The 23,567-nt window shown below is 43.5% G+C and overlaps 1 protein-coding gene and 1 long non-coding RNA gene across 5 annotated transcripts in view; one reads left to right on the top strand and one right to left on the bottom strand.

Moving 5' to 3' along the window:
- Positions 1 to 23,567, bottom strand: part of ZNF385A (zinc finger protein 385A) — a 213,205-nt gene that overhangs the window by 91,391 nt on the left and 98,247 nt on the right. Inside the window, exon 1 of one of the 4 annotated variants that reach the window (XM_075591737.1) lies at positions 124 to 302. The exons of the other annotated variants lie outside the window; for them this stretch is intronic. The gene's annotated coding sequence lies outside the window, so the exon portion shown is untranslated. Of the gene's footprint in view, positions 1 to 123; positions 303 to 23,567 lie in introns of those variants that run through there. 4 annotated transcript variants of the gene reach the window in all.
- Positions 5,452 to 18,565, top strand: LOC142489996 (uncharacterized). Its single transcript, XR_012799970.1, has 3 exons — positions 5,452 to 5,714; positions 6,444 to 6,620; positions 18,175 to 18,565. It is a non-coding gene; the product is annotated as an uncharacterized LOC142489996 (long non-coding RNA).

Raw genomic sequence — 23,567 nt, 5'->3', positions numbered from 1 at the left:
AATACACTGATGTACATCTACACCGGCAGGGTTCCCTTGATAATACTGGCAGCAGGTAACCTATAAATGAGCTATCAATGAGCTCTACAATCAAGGCATACACAGCTGTATGTTTTCACTTACCTGTTCCAGGGTCCGCTCAAGATTTGTTATACATTATTTCAAAACCTCACACTCAGATGCACTGAACTTGGAGGAAGTTCCTCCCACAGCTTCTATTAGACTCAAACTTAACATGTCAAAGACAGAGCTCCTCATATTTCCTTCCAAGCCCGGCCCTACTGCCCCCTTCTACATTACTGTTGGCAGCATTATTATACACCCAGTATCACAAGCACGCTGCCTAGGGGTCACATTTGACTCCTCCCTCACATTCTCCTCTCACATTCACAATGTAGCTAAAACCTGTTGTTTTTTTCCTCTGCGGCCAGGCTGGGAGCGGGCGCTCGAGCCCCGTGACGTCATGCACTCTGCTCGGCCGGGCAATTTCTGGCCAGCTAGTTGCGCGCGCGGGGGGACGTGACAGCGGTCACGGCCATGATGTCACGGAGCTGGTTTGCCCTCATTGGGCGAACTGCTCACGTGACGCATCAGCGAGCAGCCAAATCAAATTTGTCTGTCTCGCCCAGCAGCAAGCGCACGCACGCGCGCACGCACGCACCCTGGACGAGGGCATTCAGAGTTATCATTTTGATCGCGCTGAGCGTGAGCGCACGGTTCTCTTCACCCTGGCAACAGCCTAACATTGCAAAGATACACTTAGCTCTACGGCTAAGACTTTAACACAGGCGCTCATTCTCTCACATCACAACTATTGTAACCTTTTACTGCCCGGCCTTCCCGCCTCTCACTTATCTCCCCTACAATCTATCCTAATCGCTGCTGCTAAAATCACTTTACTCTCCTAAATCTGTCTCAGCGTCTCCCCTGCCAAAATCCCTCTCCTGGCTTCCTATTAAATCCCGCATTACTTACAAAATTCTCCTCCTCCCTTTTAAGGCTATATACTCTTCTGCCCCTCATTATATCTAAGCCCTAATTTCTCACTATATACCTGCTTGTCTCTTGCCTTCTGCTCAAGGATGTCTTCTCTCTACCCCCTTTTGTGTCTAAAGCCCACTCCCGCCTTAAACCTCTCTCACTCACTGCCCCAAACCTCTGGAATGCCCTTCCCCTCAATACCCGACTAGCACCCTCTCTATCCACCTTTAAAACCCACCTTAAAACACACCTCCTTATCGAAGCATTTGGATAGCTCCGTGGCTAATACTATACACCCTTGCAGCCGCACTTGCCAGAACACCTTCCTACTGTCTCTGTATGTTCTTCGTTCTTCCTACTTTCCACTTAGTTTGTAAGCTCTTCGGGGCAGGGACTCTATTTTTCTAATTTTATTTTTGTCTCAAGCGCTTATTCGCATTATGTGTTATATTATTATGTCACGTGTATTACTGCTGTAATGCGCTATGTATATATATGCTACTATATTTAAAAAAAGATATACATACATACGTGCCAATATTTTCCATTAACACTTATAAACACAGATTTTTTTTAAATAACAATGAAAACATCGATTTCACACAAAAATGAAACACCGAAAACCTGAATCCTTATGTTTAATTAACACTACATTACTGACCACAAACACTGCAACACAGACACTCAAACGCCACACCACAATACACACACACCACAAAACAGATACACAAAGACCATCACACAAACACTCCAACACAGACATCCCAACCCTAGGTCAGACACTCATATCTCAACACATTAACACAGTCACACAAATGTCATCAACCTAACACACACATTTTTAAGCTCTTCTGTTGTAAGCAAGGTAATAATTATTGCAGCTGTACAGTACCTGTATTTCATTTGAATAAAGCATGGTTATCCCTTTTGATCACATATTAAATCAGGTTGAAAACTGGTGGGCGCACCAACATCATAGGACACACTGTTTTGGGAAACATTTTTGCTCAGATACAGCAAACTGACTTACTCCCCAGTATATTCACACCCTGTTTAATGCCTTTTGATAAAATTCCATTAAGAATATTGCCATTTTCAGACTGACCTCGATACATTGCTTTCAATTTGTAAAGTGGACGTCTCTTCTCTAAGCCCACCCACTGTTCTCCAGATTCCGTTTGTAAAGGGACGATACTATGGTGAAACTGATAATTGTGTTACCTTTTAATAGGCCAACAATGAAGCGTTTTCTTTTAGGTATAATAGTGGGTACAAAGCTTTTGAAACTTCACAGATTTTGTCTCTAGGTGTACTGAAGAGACCCCATGGGGTTCAAACGCTCTGAACACATCATTACACCTGTACAGAACTCTCTTGTTGCTTCGTTAAAATGAATCACAAACTGGGATATAATTACACTTCCAGGACCGAGGCCCGAAATGACTGCAAGAACTTTGAAAGTGATGGACATGAATGAAAAGCTGTGTAGCTGCATGTCATCTGGTTTGGTGAAGGTGGACCGCCTCTCGTTACCAGATCGCTTTTATAAATTCTCCTAATAATTACAGTCCATTCATTTCTACCTAAGTATTGCGTTTACAATATTTAATGATAAGAAAGTAGAATTCTTTACAGTTGCATCTCCATAACAACCTCGGACAATGAACTAGATTCATTAAAGGTTCATATAGATGTGTAATTTGTCCTTAGCTTGGTATATTTAACTATATATCAACTGTCATGTAGCTAACCACGTGTTTAGCCTTAATAAAGGTGCCTGATCTCAATAGAGAGTAGTGCCCATTAATGTTATCTTTAACACTATGAGGTCTAGCATTATTCATGACTGTTAGGTATTATAGGGTTAAGTATGGTAAGTACAAAGAAGAAGAAGCAGGCACACGGTCTTACTCAAAAGGAGGTTTAATATGCCATAAATTCAACGTTTCGGCAGTCAAATACTGCCTTTCTCAAGGTGAAGGCTACCAAACACATGAAAACAGTCAAAATATATACCACCCCCCCTGATACTCACTCCTCCCATTCTGCCACATAACCAGGATGTTGACGCCCACCTGATGACGTCAGAGCTACCGTATGGCGCCCCCTAGTGACGTCAGACATCTAGGTCTAAATCCCTGGCCAGGGGGGCGCCATACGGTAGCTCTGACGTCATCAGGTGGGCATCCTGGTTATGTGGCAGAATGGGAGGAGTGAGTATCACGGGGGGTGGTATATATTTTGACTGTTTTCATGTGTTTGGTAGCCTTCACCTTGAGAAAGGCAGTATTTGACTGCCGAAACGTTGGACTTTATGGCATATTAAACCTCCTTTTGAGTAAGACCGTGTGCCTGCTTCTTATTCTTTGTACTGGAACATTTGGGACTACAGGAGCTCCCCAGGTCCAGCGCACCGGCAGCTAAGTACCCCACCTCTATTACCATTGATATTGAGTGCGTGTCTCATCCTCTGTCTAAGTATGGTAAGTCCCACATAGAACTGTAGTGCTCCTCTATTATCTGCAGTGTTTCTATGTCAGTCTATACATTGCAGCATATAGCTGAACCCGTGTCCCTAAAATGCAGAGCTGCGGTGGATATTCTCAGTATAGGCTGCATGCACATGGAGGATAACACTCAATATTCATGCAATTCAATCGCCATACAACCCGAGTTCGGTCGTACTGCTCTTTGCACCGCAAATCCACCATCAGTGTCGCCGTCTTGACGCCATCTAAAACCGACGGACCTTTTCGCGAGAATGACTCGCTCCTTCAGGGGAACTCGGGTTTTATACCTAATACAGGTTGATTGTACCTGAAATGGCTACGTGTGATCCTAACAATTATTAAGCTCTTTAGGGGCGTTTTCCATTTTCCTCCAACTGGGCATAATTTGTGGATCCACTTGCCCCCTCTATTATCTCCCACACCACAATGTGTTTTATCGTCACATTGTGTATATATACCCTCACACCCCATATACTCCCCTTTTTATGACCAATAAAGTTTTTTTATTTTCTATATGGATTTAAGTGCAATACAATATGAAGGGATATTGAGTCCCTGGGATACTACATTTCCCACCCAACCATTGTCTTCCATGCGTGCAACCTCTAAGGGATTCTTTTTTTGGCTGATTTCTCTCAATCAACCATTTTCTTGTACCGATACTCCTTATCTTCCCTGTATGCACCATGTGAATACTATTCATTATACTGTACATCTATGCTGTATTTGGTTGAGCGGCAGGTATATTTCTTGTATCCTTTAGTGAATCACCAATGTCATGAGACATCTCTGTCTTCTCTCATTAGCCAAAAAGGACCCATTCCGATGTTAACTCTGGTTGACTTGCATAGGAGTTAACGCCGGGACTGGAACAAGTACAATAACTGGTACCGGCGCTACATACATGTGGCCCATGAAAAGGACTATTTATCAAATCCATCCAGATGCAATGGTATTGTTTTCTGTGATAAATGTGGTGCAGTTGTTTTTGTGCCCGTTTTGCTAACGTTTTCCAGCTATAAGACTTTGATAATAAATCCCCCAAGAAGTAGTCTTTTTTTTTCTCCAACTCTCTCCTACAATTCTGATTTGCCATTGACATGGCTGCTGCAATGCTGGTGTTCACTATGTCAATCCCATCTCTTTACACTATCACACGCTTCTATACTTTTCTATGGCATTGTTAAAGTATAAGGGGCAGGTATTTGTAAAGTTAATTGTGTCTGTGTGTTAAAGAGAAGTGATTGAGTCACGGTTAATTCGGCTTCTTTTTTTGGGGGGGGGAGGGGAGGAACCGAACAAAGAGAAAAATAAACATGCATTGTACCCAGCCGCATGGCTTTACTGTAGAACATAATGGAAAGTTGCTATCAGTAAATTAAATAAATGTCAATGAGTTTCTGTTGTTGTTTTGTTTGTTTTTTTGCACCATTAAAATCAAGGCAAATGTGCACTGTCTTATGGTAAGAGCATGGCAGGACTGTAAGATGTCTTAAGGAATAACACTGCTTGGTAAACATGGAACTTCTTCTCCTTATGTCCCCAATATAAAAAATTAGACTGTAAGCTATACGGAGATGGAATCATTGTTCCTATAATGCTGTGTGCAGCGCTGTGTACATTAACAGGGCTACATTATTACTTTATATGAGTTGTGTTGAAAGCAGAGCCAGGCGCATTATCGCTTCCACACTGAGTCCATTGTCAGAGATCAGTAGAGAAGTTCGGGAAGGCAGTGACCTCCCTACTCCGTACACCGGCTATTATTATGGGATGTCATGTCAACATTACATGACTCTATCAACATGCGTTATCTTCCTTCCCCAGCATCACTCACTGAAGCTCGCTGCAGCCTGACACGGGTCTGCATTCAACATGCGTTATCTTCCTTCCCCAGCATCACTCACTGAAGCTCGCTGCAGCCTGACACGGGTCTGCATTCAACATGCGTTATCTTCCTTCCCCAGCATCACTCACTGAAGCTCGCTGCAGCCTGACACGGGTCTGCATTCAACATGCGTTATCTTCCTTCCCCAGCATCACTCACTGAAGCTCGCTGCAGCCTGACACGGGTCTGCATTCAACACGCTTTGACGGAATCGGATATTTGGTCGCAGCCCTCTCACGGTGACTAAATCGCCGCTAGCCTATGGCCACCAAGGAACCCTACGCCGCAGCCTCTCCGCCACTGGACACTCTGCCGCCGGCCTTTTTGCCAACATGGTAAATTAACGTAAGGGGTTTTTGCTAGTTAGGGTAAGGAGTTAAGTGATTTTAGGGTAAAGGGTTAGTTAGGTTTTTAGGGTAAGGGATTAGGGTAGAGGGTTTAGGATAAGGGGATTAGGATAAGGGTTTAGGGGAATGTATTTAGGATAAGGGGTTTAGGATAAGGGGTTTAGGATAAGGGCTTAGTTAAGGGTTTTTTAGGGTAGGGGTAGCGTTAGTATTAGGGGTTAAGATTAGGGGGTTTTAGGGTAAGGGGTAAGTTTAGGGGCTTACAATGGCGGTGAAACGACTGGCGGTGACATGTCCCTGCAGGGAGGTGAGTGGCGGGTAAGCGCTGCCAGTGACTTGGTTGAGGCAAAACGGCTGCAACCAAATGTACTAAAACGTCCTATAAAGACGGTTCTCCATCGGAATGGATCTTAGTTAGAGCTTTGCAGACACAGAGAAGGTTCTTCACAGCATGTGGAATACAGGCCATTGTCAGAGCCGCATGTAATGGGGACATCAGCCATGTAATGTGGCCATAAGTCATGTAATGTGGCCATAAGGTTGACCATGAAATCACACGTGACATCCCATAAAAATAGACAGGGTCAGGAATATTACGTGAGGGGGTTATTTGTGACGGGACAAGAAAGATGAAAAGGGCTCAATTATGTGTCTCAATTATGGGAGTTACAGATCAGCTCATTGTCATAATTTTGCTCCCTTTCCTTATGATTCCAGCACAATATTATTATATCATGACCTTTCCCGATGATCATAGTGGGTGAAGTTAAAGGAATGAGCAACCCACTATCCATCATTTCTAGTTTCCCCCTTCTAGTCTTGGAGAAGAAACCAATGAGGATTTAAATCTCTGCAAACTATAATATTATCTATGAAGAACTCCAAGTATAAAAGGTAATCACAAACTACAATGAATGTACATTTCCTTCAGGTAAGTATGGCTACTGGAACATTAACCAGCATTACCTCCTGTCCTATCACTGGAATAATGTTAGTTTAATATTATTTTTCTTTACAGGATTGTCCTTTTAAAAAAAATGGTACTACGGCAAATTAGTGACATCTACAAAGTTCTCCTCCTCTAGACCAGTGGTGTGCAAACTTTTCTGTTTGCGCCCCCCCTGTCAGCTCTCCCCCCTGCTCGTGCCCCCCTTCCCTTACCGGCTCTGAGCTTTGTGGCGTCATATGACATCATAACGTCGTGTTGGCATGGCAACGCATTGCAATCTGATCCCCGCGGCGTCAATTGTCATGGCGACGCATCGCAGAAGAGGCATCTGAGACCAAGTAAGTGAGTTACAGAAGCCTCGCGCCTCCCCCGGCATTTCATTTAATTGCCTTGGGGAAGAGGCCTCTGTAATCACCGCGCTCCCCCAGGATATCTCATGCCCCCCACTTTGCACACCCCTGCTCTAGACCAGGGGCACGCAAACTTTCTGTGCTGCGCCCGCTGCCTGCCAGCCCCTATGCTCGCACCCCCCTTACCTAATATCCAACGTCAAATGACGCGTGGGGTCATGTGACGTCACGTGACCCCCACGGCATCATTTGATGCGCATTGCTCTGGCGACGTGCACGTCACATGACCCAGCGGCAACATTTGACACTGCGTTGCCAAAGATAAGGTAGAAGTCCGCGCCCCCCCCCCAGAATAATCTTGCGCCCCCCACTTTACGCACCCCTGCTCTAGACAATACAATTAAATAGATGAGGGATAGCCAACTCCAGTGCTCAAGAGCTAACAACAGGTCAAGTTTTCAGGCTATCCCTGCTTCAGCACAGTTGGTGCAGTCAAAGACAGAGCTACTGATTGAGCCACCTGTGCTGAAGCAGGGATATTCTGAAAACCTGACCTGCTGGTGGCCCTTGAGGCCTAGAGTTGGCCGCCCCTGAAACAGATGAATTCCTTTCAGTGAATGTTTTCCGTTGTGATTATTGTAGCAAACACATGGACCTTGGTTTCCTACAGCACCGTTATGTTTGTATCACTCCATTATTCACAGTGTAACAAACAGCATTAGTTTCCTATTCTACAATAATAAGACAATCGTTTATTTCACTCTATTATGCACAAAATAGCAAACATCTGTGCAACAACACAGAATGGCAGATTGTCAAGTGACCTCAATACGTTTCATTCCATTTGTGGACATCGTTTCAGCTAAAATGCTGACATCTCCTTTCAAACGGCCCTTACTGACCTCCATATTTACTGTTTGTCTCACAAACTAATGAATAAAGGGTCTTATGTATCAATGCGCATCTTGTGCTTTAAGTTGCGTCATGTGTAACAAGTTCGTAGCTCCAGATTCTGGGTGCTTCAGTATTAGGTTTCTCCTCTCTTCCCCGGGTCAGCAATACTGATTCACATGGATTCCATGAGTTAAACACAGATGTAAAAACAAGATGGCCATTGAAGGCCGTTGATGCAGAGAAGGGATAAACAGACAGGGCAATAAATGGAGGTAAAGGACAGTGAGACACAGGACTATACATCCATCAGCAGTGTGCAGAAACATACAGAGGACGCAGATGTTTAAATTAACATCACCTCAGACTAGCCAGATGTGTTTACACTGATGGACGGGATAAACAATTTGATACATCTCATTATAATCTGTGCATCATGCACCTCCTACTTTTGATGTTCCCCATCCCTAGTTCGCAAACAGACAGACATATATGTAGGTATGTCTTTATACATGGTGAAAAGACCTTGATACATTGATGCAAAGAAGAGCAAAATTATACTCTTTCACCCAATTTTGCACCAAAATTAGTACATAAGCCCCAAAATGCTGTAACGCCAGTGAAAGCTACGATTGAACTCTGAATACCTTGATGAACTGTGCATCAGTGAGTGCTATCTCAGAACAGACTCCTCTGTGCCTGTGGCAATACATGAGGCAGTACTTGTGATTGAACACCAGGGAGCGCTGTAGTACCATAAAAGAGAACAAAAAGCGAATGAATTATATATAAATTATTAACCGCATCAGAGCTAGAAGTACCAGTTTTTTTTCTGGTCCTTAAACGAACAAAACATTCTTAAAACAGCCTGCAATCAATAATATTTATTTCGCTCCCTATTGATGCAAATGTACGCAGTGCTTTGCTCCTAGTACGACACTACAGGTCTGAATGTGAACTTCCTTTTCTGTTTATATGCCTCATGGGGAAGTCTGACCCAGCATTACTCCCATCCATATCCTAAAATAGGTCTTTAACTCAAGTTGAGAAAGAGAGGAGAGGAAAATAAAGCTAGGTTAGTTATAACATGCCTAACTGTGGCGTTATCCCCACCCAGACCCTGTAAAAGTCCTATTTAAGGATGTGGACATGAGAAACACACGTGTAGGTATGATTACCTAACTAACGTAACATTGTGCCCCCGCGTTAACCTTACCGCACTTTTGTGGATATGCCATCTTATGATAATGCCTCATTTGCATCTCATCATCACTAGCGTCTGTCAGGCTACGGTTATACCAGGAGCTGCTGAGCGGCAGCGCGATGCGGTGACGTCACCGCTGCGATCCGGCAAAGTGGCACGTTAAACTGCAGGCAGGAGGCAGCCGGAGGAGGCAGGGAGGCGTGGCGGAGGCGTGGCCGGGAGCGGCTCTCCCTCATTGACTGAACCGCACAGGTGACGCGGCCGTCGCCTGCCAAGAACAAATTCTGATGTCCGCCCTCCAGCCTGCCGCCCTGCAGCTCCAGGCAGCACGCGCGTCGCTCGAGGTATGTTTACCTCAATAGGATTTCTGCATTTTGTTTTTAGGAGCCGCCGGCGGTTTTTGGTATAATCACGGCCGTGTAGTAACCGCAATGCTCTTTGCAGGAAATAACAAAGCTTAACATTACGTTATTGTCCTTTGAAGATACACCGTCAGTCTCAGTTTAACGTCACGCTAAGTGACTTAGCAGAGCTTTGTGGACGTGGGCCACGTTTTACACCTGACTTGTGCGTCACAACAGAGATAAATTAAAGTGAACCGTTTTTAGTAGCTTGGCGTAATGTTTCCCCTCTTTACCCTCAGTAAAACCAGAGATTTTACAGGATCTGTGGCTTATTTACAACCAGCAACTTTTATGTGCTGTCTTTGCAGTAAGATGTAACAATGTCGCTGCCATGTAGAAGGGACAGACTCAGTGGACCATGGATTTCTTCTCACTGAGGCATTCTGTCACCCTGTTGTAGAATAGACAGACTTGATGGACCATGGCTCTCTCCTGCCTATATCTCGTATGTTTCTCCTATAGGAAGAACACCAATGTAATTAGCACATTGGCTGTCTGAGCAGCCAGCAACTAATTGCTTTGCTCTTCATGGAAGGACCTAGCTACCTGCAATTTCATCCATGTGTGCCTCTATTTATCAAGATGCAAATAGTATCCCTTTTACCCCTTCAGGAGCATCCACGCTGATTGGGACATGCATTGTTAGGATTACACCTCAATCAATGGTGGCTGCATAAATGTCATTGCACAGTGGAACTGATTGGTGTCAGCAGTATACAGTATGTGTGTGGCACCTCTCAGTTTCCAGTAAAAAATATTATTTCATAATAGTAACTTTATTTCATATGGCGCTTTTCTCCCAATGGGACTCAAAGTGCTTCAGTTACAGTATAGCGCGCGGTACGCAGCATTATACATAGGATTTTTACAGACACAGTCCCTGCCCAGGTGAGTTTACAATCTATGGAGATAAAGAGACTTGCCCAAGATCACAAGGAGCTGACACCGGGATTTAGAGTCATCGTAGTATCCTAAGTGTTGTGCGCCTTTCTTTGAGTTGCATCAAATCCCTCACCACACTTGGCAGGTTTTGCACATGGTCTGTGATGAAAAGCCTATGCTTTCAAAAGATGCCAGTGATAACCGGTGGAAGCTGCAGCACTTGGTAACCATGGATGACATCTTGTTAAAGAGCTCAGACTATATATATATATATATATATGTAGCCCTGTGTAAAATTGGTGTTACATATCTCTCTCATTCTGTGCAGTAACTCCTGTTAAGAGGGCTGGGTTGCCAGAAGTCATCATGGAGGTTTGCCCTCAACCCCTGTGATGTGTAAGATTGTAGCAAAGGAAGTGACAGCATGCTCTGTGTCCACTGTTAGTGACACAGAGGTGGGTCTTTCTGGAACCTATATATATTACGCATCACTTCCTAAAGTTAGTTGTTCAAGTCAGTCAGTCAGTCTGCTGAGTCTGAGTTCAAGGCTGTGCAGGTCAAGTGTCTGCTGCAGTGCAGTGTGCTGTGACAAGCTGACTCCACACTGTGTCCAGGGCTCTGGCACAGATGGTGACCCTCCCTTAGGGGAGAGGTGGAAAAGACACATCTGAGTAAATTGGAGAAGCAGGAGGAACCTTCCTGGAGATGGTCAACCTAATGATGTGCGGCTGAGTGTCAGCTGCTATGATGGGCAGTCTGCCATGTACCATGCAAATAAAGATGCCCTTGCTGAAAAGAACCTTCTTGTCAGTGAATGGAGTTACTCAGCAAGAAGATGCACCCAGGAGTTCTCTTCCAGAAACTCCTCCCTGCTATCGTGGGGATCTGGAAGGGATGGAGGCGCTGTACCAATTGTGAGTAGAACTCAGCACTACCTCATACACCTGTCATGGTGAAATCCCCAATACCAACGAGCGGGAGACTCAGGAGTCCTGTGAGCCAGCAGGTGCACCACATGACACACAACATGTAACTGGGGCAGTTTCTCACATAGGTGTCAGGATCAGAAGGGCCCAGGGAAACACCGTTACATATATATATATATATATATATATATATATATATATATATATATATATATATATATATATATATATATACTGAGTTAAGTTATGGTGAGTAAAAAAAGTGACAAAAACCCTCCACAGGAAAGCAAATATGCTATATTTGCATATATATATATATATATTTATATATATATATATATATATTTACAATATATTAAAAAACGTTTGAGATCCTCTGTATATCCTTAGTAGTTTTTGCAAAGTAGATCTGGTGCTTTGAACCTCTGCGTGTTTCTGTAACAGAGCCTGCCATTTACTTTAAGTGCCTTTTTAGGCAAGATTGAACTAGTTGAAGGGTCTTCTCCTTCTAGTGATTTTTTTTGTTTGAGGAAAAATGTATGAGCCAAGCTCAGGGGGGGTCTGACCCAGCTTGTTGCTGCAGGATTTCATGCTGCTTTGTGTCTTCCTGACAGTTTCACTTTGTGTAACAGGCACAGTCACACATCCCAGGGACACACGCGGTTCTGTGTCTCTTGGGGGGTCTTTTTTTTCAATCATGATTCATTGATAAACCAAAGGGGTGAGGACAACGTCTATGTTAAATTAGTACTTTCATTTTAAAAGCCAGTGGTTTAGTAGATGCAGTTATTGGTTTAGATGAGCTTGTTTTAGCAATCACAGAGCCAAGAAAAATAATGGCACCAAAAACTAATTATTTGCTGAGCATTTATCGTATAGCTGGAAATCATGAACCCTCACATGCAGCATTTTGTCTTTTGCTGGCAATAATTGCCTCACAATTTGGCTTTCGAGATTATTTATAACCCGGATTATTTCACTTTTGGAATTGTATATTGCCCATCGGGAGGAGGGGGCAGGGGGGGGGGTGTTAAGATTGCCTGAGGAAAGGGAGGGGGTAGGGGTTAAGATTCCCAGGGGGGAGGAAAGGGAGAGGGGTTAAGAGTCCCAGGAGGGAGGGGGAGGAGCATGTCCAAAAAACATTTTAAAACTCCTAAAAAATTCCTAACAGTCTAAAACACAGGCCAATGAGGATATATGTCCCAGAAAACAAACTTATAGCGCAAAGAACAAAAACATAGTGTAATATATATATATTTTTTTTTTTAAAGGGGTAAATTCCCACTCTAATGGTCCACACACACAAGAAATATTCTTGATCAGGCATATGAGACGAACAGAAATCAGGCATCAACACTCTTGGGCTCGAAATCCCCTCGGCCCGATGTAGAAAATCCTCTTAGTCAAACGTATGGGAGGAACAAATTCTTCAAAGTGCAGGTCTCCTCTAGGACAGAGTTACAAAGTACAAGAACGTTTGTCATTCACCTGATGAAAGGTCCATATGGGGGACCTGAAATGTTGTTCCTCCTCTGTTCTTGGCTGTCACATTAAATGGAGAATTGCATTATGAACTTGTGAGTAGAGGTGTACTTGGTACCTCTGTCCTAGAGGAGACCTGCACTTTGAAGAATGTTTTTGTCTATGTTGCGTTGGCTGCACAAGCAGGATCCTCCTCGCCTGAAACTATTTCCTGCACTTTGGAAAGGAACAAGGGTCAGGCACCGATACTGCTAGGCTTTAGATCCCTTCGGTCCGATGTCCTCTCAGAGACTGGTGCATGTTATATGGAAAGATATAGCAAAGGCAAAACCATAGTGTAACCTGGTTTTAATACAATAAAAAAAACCCTAAAAAATGCACATTGCACTTACAGATTGGCGATGGGTATTGCGCAGTTAGAGTAGTCCCAACTCAGTGTGCTGAAAACGGAGGTCGACTCTGCTTGTTTGCACGCGGCCATGCTCACGGGAGTTGGGCGGGGAGACATGGGACGGGTGGACAGGTTCTCCAATGCTAGAGCTGCTGCCCTCAATAGCAGAAGTTGTGGATTCTGATACTGTTGGGTCTGACACTGGTACCCCTTTCATCACAAGGTTATTTAAAATGATTGATCTTACGGATATATTTTATGATGTGTGACTCATTTAAATAGACTTAGCATATCTCCCATGGTACCTCAGGTATGTTCATTTTTCAGCACAGGCAACTCTCCCTAATTTATTTGTAGGGAGATTTGAGGAGACATATATACAACTGGAGATACCTACTGTATTTAGTTAGTAACTCCTCCCCCCCTGCAAAGCCACTACAAACCTATGCAGTATGTCATTTTTGTACCAAGCGACACATCTTACATAATACTGTTTTTACACAAATTTCATACCGTCCGGTAGGAACATGCCAACACATTCAATGTTGCAGTGATAACATCGAAGCTACCTGAATAGGCCCTTTAGACTTTCTAGAGCAATAGGCCCACACAAAGCATCATAAATCTTCTCTCTGAAAGCTGTGCTGAAAACCAGAGCTGGTGCTCCACTATTCCACCCAAGAGGTAGCTGCATGAAAGCCATTGGAGCATAGGCCTTGGAGGAGATTTTGATTCTGCGTTCATTACCTAATGTACAGAGAGTGGGGGGGGGGGGGGGTGGAGGGTTTTTTTTTTGCCGTTCTCTGTATCAACATACTAAACAGTGGCAGGAAGACAAATATTGAGGTGGATGCACAAAAAGCTCCTCCAATCACTTTGCTACATGAGGGTCCGGCAGTAAACAGAGCCCCCCAGGCAGCCTGTCACAGAAGTTGAACCCTTCCGGCGCCGGCCAGACCTCCCGCTGCTCTCAGGCCCCCCGCTCCCCCCCCCCCACATTTTGAAGTTTAGCGGTAATGTAGTTACAGCCCTTATATCTCCTCTGACTATTTACCTTCCTGCTGTTAATTTGTTAGAAGCAATGTGTGACAACTTATTATAGTTAAGCAGTGTGTATGAATAAAGGACGTCAGCAATTAGCGCTGCGTCCTATGGAAAGCAGAGAGGCTCAACATGCTCATAGTGCAAATGAGGCATGTATAATCACACTGAAAAGGGCAGCAATAGTGCAGCGGGAACAGGGAGGAGGAGGAGGAGAGGGGAGAAATAGAGCAGAAGGGGAAAGAGGAAATGTTTTGTGGGAACATGACCAATGTTTATAAGCCTTGGTGCTTTCATTTGTAAACCTAGACCCGAAACAGAAAGGCCAGCTCTTTTATCATTGTTTTTACAGTAACTAAATAAAAGACTGAGTAATAATGCAGCAAGGAGTTGGGTTACCGTCACCACAAACACACTGTGAAACTGTTGTGCTAGTTTAATAATGAGATTTTAATGCAAACAGAATGGAGGCTGGTATGTCTTACTGCATTAAAATGCAGTGGGAATTAAAAAAAAAAAATATATATATTACCCCCTACAGCATTGAAGCAATTAAAGGGTACTGGTTCTTATAGGAGCAAAACATGTGAAATTCTATGGGGTTTAAAAAAAAACAGTTCTTTATTATTAGATAATAGTGACTGTTTTTTTTTTATTTGTTTGTTTTTATTCGACTCTTAATGCCATTTTTAATGAGTTTTAAAGCATCCTTTGATTTCTATATCAGGCTTTAACACACTTCCCCAGGAGTGCAAGATCTTTGCAACACTTTCCTGTTTGTGATAATCTGTTTCAAATGTTCCCAGCAGTTTGAGCTGCAAACTGTAACAATAGATAATGCTACCTTAGTAATATAAGGATACATTGTAGCTGCTGAAGGATTGATTGAAACTGAAAAGCGGTCATTATGTTAGTCACACAATCAGTATTTTTGCAGAATTATAACAGGAGCATCAAACGATTGCCAGTTTAGGTAAGAATGCAGAATTATACATTGTCACACGCTTTACATAAACAAATAAAAAAAAAATAATATTTTTTTTTTTGTAGTAAAATAGTATTGCTGCTTTAATGTGCATTTGGCAAAATGACAAACCCATAATCTGGTGAAATTGCCGTGGGAACAGAAAGTGCCAGCTGTGCACAGCTCATCATGGCGGTTGTAAAACACTCCCCCCGGCAATGAAGGGGTTAACAGAGACCGTGGTTATGTAAGGTCACAGGAGACCAGAGAAAGTGCTTAATACATCATTAAACATGACTATGCCCTGACCATGCTGGCATTCTGTTATGCAGGGCTCCCATATGCAGAGCAATATAGTATGTGAGAAAACACTGTTATGTGGAGCAGGCATTGCTTTATCTGTGCTGTTTGCTGGTATTACTGAGCATCTTTCTCCTGTACTTCATTTGTACTTCCTGTGTTTGATTATGTTTATGGTATGTAACCTCAGCACAGTATAAAAGCAAAGTGTTGTATAGCAGAATACCAGGCAAAGGCAGAGAACATCTGGTATGCAGAGAGTGGTGCATAATGACCAGTGTAAGGTAAATGCTTTAAATAACCACTGTATAAAACAAAGCAGTTCCGCAGCTGTCAGTGGAGCACCAGTAAACTGAGTGCACCGTATAAGGGGAACCATAATAAACCCCTAAATGAGAAGTGAATTACAGCATGTCAAACGAAAATGTGAGCGTCCCTTAGTGACCGACTCCTTTGCTGGGAACTTTTGGGACACTGCCTTGGTGGACAGCTGTTGTGCTTCGAGACAAATGAGAAATTAATCTGTTACAAATTCAGATAATCCCTTGGAATGTGGTCTGGTCTCAGCTCAAATTGCTATATTAGTGGAGGCCTGATTTATTCACTGCTCTGCTCCCTGTATACACTACTGAGTGATAACCAGTGATCTGTGGGGTCTATTAACTAAAGTGTTAAGGTCACTATTGGTCACACCAGTGGGCTTTGATGATCTATAATGACTATTGCACTTTAGAGATCAGCTTGTTACAATATACCAGTTTAGGGTGCTTGGGTGCCCCATATGCTTTGTGAGTTCCAGCTACATTATGTATGCGTAAACTATCCAATACTGCAGGCAAATACTCTAAGAAAACAGGAATGTCTTAAATGCATAGAAAATAAAAATACCACTTGTGAGCACATTCACATCTCAGAGAGTTCTGCAACCCTGTCTTTCACCATTATCTCTTAGCATACAGTGCTTCCACTGCAGCCAGGGATTCTGGGAAATGACAATTAAATGCATAAGAAGCTCAAATGTGACTCAGCCACCTACTGGTGCATGCCATTACCCAGAATCCTTATCTGCAGTTTGACCACAGACAAATGAAGCAGGTTTGGGGGATCTGTGTAAGCCATTGGTACTCACTCATGGATCTCGTCGTTATTATGTATATGTACTGTAAGAATGGAAAACAGAAGCCCTCTGTGAATGGCTATCTGGTATTCCCAGTCATTGCTCATATGCATAAGTAAAATGTATATATATATTATATGTATAATTCGTTCTACATATAAGTTATATGTATAACTAATGGGGACAGCAATGGGCACCCTGATGGCACCGTAATATGCCAATTTTTTTATGGCAAATCTTGAACAGAGATGCCTAACCATATGCCTCCACAAACCTGACAAATATTACTGATATATTGATCATCTATTTATTATATGGATAGAGTGTGATGACAATCTAAAAAAATTTCACGAATCCTTCATTCATTATATCCATCAATTAAGCTCTATATAAATTATATGGCGGGGAGCTGTCACGCGGCGACCTGCGTTGTGGTGGCGACCTGCGTTGTGGCAGTGACAAGCATGGCGGCGGAGCACCAGCTGCAGTTTGGTGGCGGCCAAATACCCTAGACCACTGCTGCACATCCCGGAATGTGGTATATATAATTCAATGCGGCAAATGTGACCAAGGGTGCTACATTGGTGAAACCAGCCAAAAACCTCAAACCAGATGGAACCTACACAGACACACAATAACACACCATGAAGAAAGGAGATACTGCACTCCAGTGGGACATCACTTCTCACAGCCAGATCGTTCCTTAAATAATGTAAAAATCCAAATCCTCAACAAAATGTTTAAAAGCGCTCAAGAACGCAAAACGTTTGTACTCAAAATGATAATGTTCTTTGACACTAATAAAAGATGACTTAATGCTGATATGAGGTTTCTTACACACTATCAGAATGTTTTGTAATATTTCTTCAGGGGGAGCATGGAGGGAAATAGAACAAAAGACAAAAAAACAATCTAAGTGCAGACAGTTTTAAATTGATGTGTAAATTCTGTGTTCTGTCTTGGCTCGTATGTGTTGCCTACTTACAAGATGTAAGTCAAAATCAAGCGGTTTTGACACACAATGGTCTCTGCTAGAAGGATTTCTCCACCAGGTAATGGGGTCTCCAACTCTCAGCTCAGCAGCAATGTGTATGCAAAAGAAATGATAACCATGGTGCAGACCAGTACAATATAAAAAGAACTCGACTTTATAGGGTTAAAAAATGAACACTTACAATAAAAACAAGTGGTTTAGGCATATGTCACAATCATTGTGATCAAGGAGAGAAAGTTGTTAACTTCAGGCTCACCCGCCTCCTCCGGTGTGACTTTGTGTGGACCACCACTCTCTGGGACTCAGCACCTCCGGCGGTGAACACCGTCTTCCAGGCCTTTTCTCCTTGTGGGCTCCCTCTCGTGTGGGCTATTCAGCTCCCATGTGTAGATGTTTACAGGCTCTGCAAAGGTCTTTACTTGGAGCTCCCTCTCGGGTGGATGGTCCCGCCTCACTGGCACTCCGATGCGTCACTTCCGCTCCGTCCCGATACGTCACTTCCGGTCGCGGTTGTGTGAGTGTCTGCTACCAAATCTCTCCTCTCTCCTCTCAGGGCGTGGGTAGCAGACACTCACACAACCGCGACCGGAAGTGACGTATCGGGACGGAGCGGAAGTGACGCATCGGAGTGCCAGTGAGGCGGGACCATCCACCCGAGAGGGAGCTTCAAGTAAAGACCTTTGCAGAGCCTGTAAACATCTACACATGGGAGCTGAATAGCCCACACGAGAGGGAGCCCACAAGGAGAAAAGGCCTGGAAGACGGTGTTCACCGCCGGAGGTACTGAGTCCCAGAGAGTGGTGGTCCACACAAAGTCACACCGGAGGAGGCGGGTGAGCCTGAAGTTAACAACTTTCTCTCCTTGATCACAATGATTGTGACATATGCCTAAACCACTTGTTTTTATTGTAAGTGTTCATTTTTTAACCCTATAAAGTCGAGTTCTTTTTATATTGTACTGGTCTGCACCATGGTTATCATTTCTTTTGCATACACATTGCTGCTGAGCTGAGAGTTGGAGACCCCATTACCTGGTGGAGAAATCCTTCTAGCAGAGACCATTGTGTGTCAAAACCGCTTGATTTTGACTTACATCTTGTAAGTAGGCAACACATACGAGCCAAGACAGAACACAGAATTTACACATCAATTTAAAACTGTCTGCACTTAGATTGTTTTTTTGTCTTTTGTTCTATTTCCCTCCATGCTCCCCCTGGATTACAACTGGAGAGTGACGATTTGTGGGACTAGTGAAACCAGTCCCCACCAGCTGGGTTTGAGCAGGAGGTTTGAACTTTATAATATCATTTGCACGTTATTTGATCACGTCACTATTGTTTAACAATCAATTGATTATACTTAAAATTCACTGTATAACACAAGTGTACACTAATAGAGTTAGCGCCATTTCCTTCACTTTCACTTAGTTGTAATATTTCTTCCCACCTCTCCCTTAATTTTACAATTCAACCCCCCTCTGCACACCCACCCCTTTCACACTGGTGATGGATGTATGCTCCACATGCTCTACATAGTTCTCACTATCCCATTGATCCATTCATTGCTCAATCTGTTTATTTACTATTCCCTCTGCCATGACTTCTCTACCTCGTCTGCCTTCGATTGTTATCATGGATTTTACATCTGTGTTCTAAGCTCATGGAATCCATGTCAATCAGTATTGTGACCTAAGGAAGAGAGGATACTCTCGAAAGCTTGTCGTATGTAGCCATGCTGTAAAATGGCTGCAGTCATCTCTCCTGTTGACAGTAAGGCCTGGTAAGTTATGGGCATGCCAGCAGTAATCATGGAGGTTTGCCCTCACACCCTGGTGAGGTGCCCTATGTATGGATGGGAGTGGTCACAGGCTCTGACTCCATGGTTAGTGATGTCAGAGTTGTGTCAGCCCCAGAGGATACATAAGGCACAGCACTGATCAAAAGTTAGTGAGTTGGAAGTAGAGAGTAAGAGTGTGTTGCTGAGTTATGGAGGAGTTAAGAAGCTGTTAAAAGGACAGTGTTGGAACTGTGACCAGGGACCTGGTCACAGGGAGATATCCCTGCGGGGATAGGGAATCCCTACATTAGGAGGACTATACCTTTCAAAGGGAAGTACGGTGAACAATAGAGGGCTAAATTCACCCATTGTGGAGGGCAGAGGGCCCACCGTGCAAATAAAGATGTTCCTGTTAAAAGATACTCTCGTGTGTAAGTGTGGAGTGGTTACGCAGGGGGCTGCACCACAGAGGAGTTCCTCACCAGGACCATCCACAAGCGGACGCTGGGATCCTGATGAGGTGGAGGCGCTGCACTGGATCTAGGTAGGACTCAAGCACACTACCTCAGCTGCCTGTCTGGGTTGGCAATCCCCAACACAACATCATGCGGGAGACTCAGGAGTCCTGTTGCCAACAGATGCACCACCAGACATCACACTGTAATGGGGACTGGTTAGACCACAGGGGCCAATATGAGATTGGGTGGGTCAGGCCAGTCAAGAAAACCCGTTACACGTAGTATATCTATTGTTAGTCCCAATGAAAAAGGTATCATCTAATACTGAAGTACAGTACTCATGTATAAGCAGGAGATTCTCAAGTATCCTGAAAGCACGGTGTGACAGTGAAAGTCCCCATGTAGAGCGATAGTGCATTTAAGCTCTCTGTAGGTGTCTTTGCGTAACCTTATACATACATACAACCGTAACATCCTTTTCCATGCAGCATGTTTCTTCTTCTAAACATTTGTTCTGCTACCCATTTCCTGTTTCTTCTTTCACTTCCCTGTTCCTCTACACCTTTCCTTCTCTCCTCTTTTGTCTTCCCAAAGCTGCCACCTGGTGCAGTGCATAATGGGTGAGAATAATGTTTAGGGCTGTCATCTAACCTGAAATTACTCATTCATTTATATAGAAACATAGAAACTGATAGCAAGCATGGATCAATTCACCCACCTAACCTGCTCTTTTTGTCTGTTAAGCCAGAAACTTTAGAGCCTGCTCAATTTTAATCTCCTATTCCATATTTCTGAATGCTCTGGGATTACCTTTCAGCACCTCTGATTTTAAAGAGTGTTTCATGAATGCGTCAGCTTCTCAAAGAACTAGTAGTTTCTTACTTTCTCAAAAATAGTGGAACAGGGAGCGTATGCCCCGTAATTCCAACACGTAATTGGTTTGACTAATTTGCGTATAGTACAGCAAAAAGACCATGACAGAAATGGTCTCTCTATGGTGCTCTCTACTATACCTGGCTAAGATTGCCGGTGAGTACATCATGTATTTTTAGTTATTATCACACAACATAATTCTGTTACCATCTAATAGCCATTTCAGTGCCACAAGGGCTCCTCCACCACTGAAGGCACACATATATTACCATGACCTGGTGGTGATCTAACTTCTGCAGTGTGTAACTTCAGTAGTCATCTAAACACTTTTTATTGCTTGTTAAAGCTCTTGATTCCAAGGTGCACAGCTTGTCATGTCTCTGTATTGAGTTGTTTAGGGGAGACAACAATGGGTTAACTCCCCTGTCTGTGATTTAATTCCAAGAATTTAACAGCAAATGAAAAACGATTGCTTTTAGCTGGGGCGACCTTAGCGTTCTTGGGGCCCCGGGCAAGAGAGTCATTGGGATCCCTTAGAGCAGGGGTGCTCAACTCCAGTCCTCAAGCCCCCCTCCCCCTCCCCCACCCACAGGTCAGGTTTTCAGGATATCCCTGCTTCAGAACAGGTGGCTCAATCAGTCCCTGCTTCAGCACAGCTGGCTCACCGATTGATTTTAAGCAGGGATATCCTGAAACCCTGACCTGTTGAGGGGGGCATGAGGACTAGATTTGAGCACACCTGCCTTAGAGGTTTGAATTCGATGGCCTGTAAGCAACTTAGTAAGTTGGATATTTCTGATTTAAATGTCACTTTACCCTGTCGATGAAGCGACAATGAAAGTATCATAATACATTCCGTGTAATTAATATTTATTACAGCTGGGGTGAAGAATATTACAATGTACATAATACATGCAAGATTATATATCAACACTGCACGCTAAGTTACACAAGTCATAAACAACAACACGTTAAATGCTGTTTCCTGCAAAAGTAATGCTCTTACCAAGACAAAAAGGAGCGTTACATGAAGATATCATAATAGGATAAATGTTAATAGCAAGTTAGGTGATTAATCAAATTCAAAAGGTATATTTATTGGAATGTAACTTGTCGAGATTTATTGGAAGAGAAGTCCTCAATCCCTCTCGCAGACTTCCTTCACTACACATGCATCCTATTCTGTTTCAACTCTGCCCTCTCCCAGCCTAAACGAACCTAATTTTCACTAATCAACATGCACAAGTCTAACCCATGCGGACTCTTCTCTGTCTTTGACTCTCTACTCAGACCATTGTCTGTTACCTGTTTTTCTTCTTCGGCTAAAGCCCCTGTGCGCGCGACAGGGATCATCCTGGATGGCCCGCCACCAACTCAAAGTTAATATGTAAAAAACAGAGCTCCTCATACTTCCTCCCAAGCCTGGCCCTACTGCCCCCTTCTATATTACTGTTGGCAGCATTATCATACACCCAGTATCACAAGCACCCTGCCTTGGTGTCACATTTGACTCCTCCCTCACATTCTCCTCTCACATTTAAAATGTAGCTAACACCTGTAGTTTTTTCCTCCGCAACATTGCAAAGATACACTCTTTCCTCTGTTGCTCTACTGCTAATACTCTGACTCAGGCCCTCATTCTCTCCCGTCTCGACTATTGTAACCTTCTGCTGTCCGGCCTTCCTGCCTCTCACCTGTCTCCCCTACAATCTATCCTTAATGCTGCTGCTAAAATCACTTTACTCTCTCCTAAATCTGTCTCAGCGTGTCTCCTACTGAAATCCATCTCCTGGCTTCCTATCAAATCTTATATCACACACTCAATTCTTCACCTCACTTTTAAGGCAATACGCTCTTCTGCTCCTCCTTACATCTCAGCCCCAATTTCTCGCTATACATCTGCCCGACTCTTGCATTCTGCTCAGGGATGTCTTCTCTCAACCCCTTTTGTATCTAAAGCCCTCCCGCACTAATACCTTTCTCACTCACTGCCCCACACATCTGGAATGTCCTTCCCCTCAATATCCAACTAACACCCTCTCTATCCAACTTTAAGACCCATCTTAAAACACACCTTATTAACAAAGCATATGGGTAGCTCCGTGGCTGACACTATACACCTCATGCATTGACCTTGGCCCCTTGCCGATGCACTTACCAGAACACCCTCCTACTGTCTCTGTACGTTCTTCCTACGTTCTTCCTAGGGAGAGGGAGTGGCTAAGTGAGTAAAGACACTGACTGGCACTGAGGGGAGCCTGGTTCAATTCCCGGTGTCGACTCCTTGCGACCTTGGGCAAGTCACTTTATCTCCTTGTGCCTCAGGTACCAAAAACATAGATTGTAAGCTCCACGGGGCAGGGACCTGTGTCTGAAAAATGTCTCTGTAAAGCGCTGCGTACAACTAGCAGCGCTATACAAGAACATGCTATTATTATTATTATTATTACTTACCAATTAGATTGTAAGCTCTTTGTACAGTGACTCCTTTTCCTAATGTTACTTTTATGTCTGAAGCGCTTATTCCCATTATGCGTTATATTATTATGTCACGTGTATCACTGCTGTGAAGCGCAATGTACATAAATGGCGCTATATAAAGATATACATACATCACTATAATCTAAATTTCTGCCAATGTTATGTTCCATTGAAATCAATGCTAATCCAACAAGGCATACTTGTGACATAGTAGAACACAGATAATTTATTTTGATCATTTTCAACTTTGAAAATGACCTCTCACCAGATGCAACGGTTAAAGGTCCAGTGAGAACAATGTGAAGTACTACACATACATTTGGGTAAATATCTGGAATGTTAGACAAGAATAAACTGA

Source organism: Ascaphus truei, chromosome 3 (assembly GCF_040206685.1).
Source record: "Ascaphus truei isolate aAscTru1 chromosome 3, aAscTru1.hap1, whole genome shotgun sequence".
Lineage (NCBI taxonomy): Eukaryota > Metazoa > Chordata > Amphibia > Anura > Ascaphidae > Ascaphus > Ascaphus truei.
Note: the sequence above shows the minus strand (reverse complement) of the source record. Positions and strands in the feature narration are given on the sequence as shown.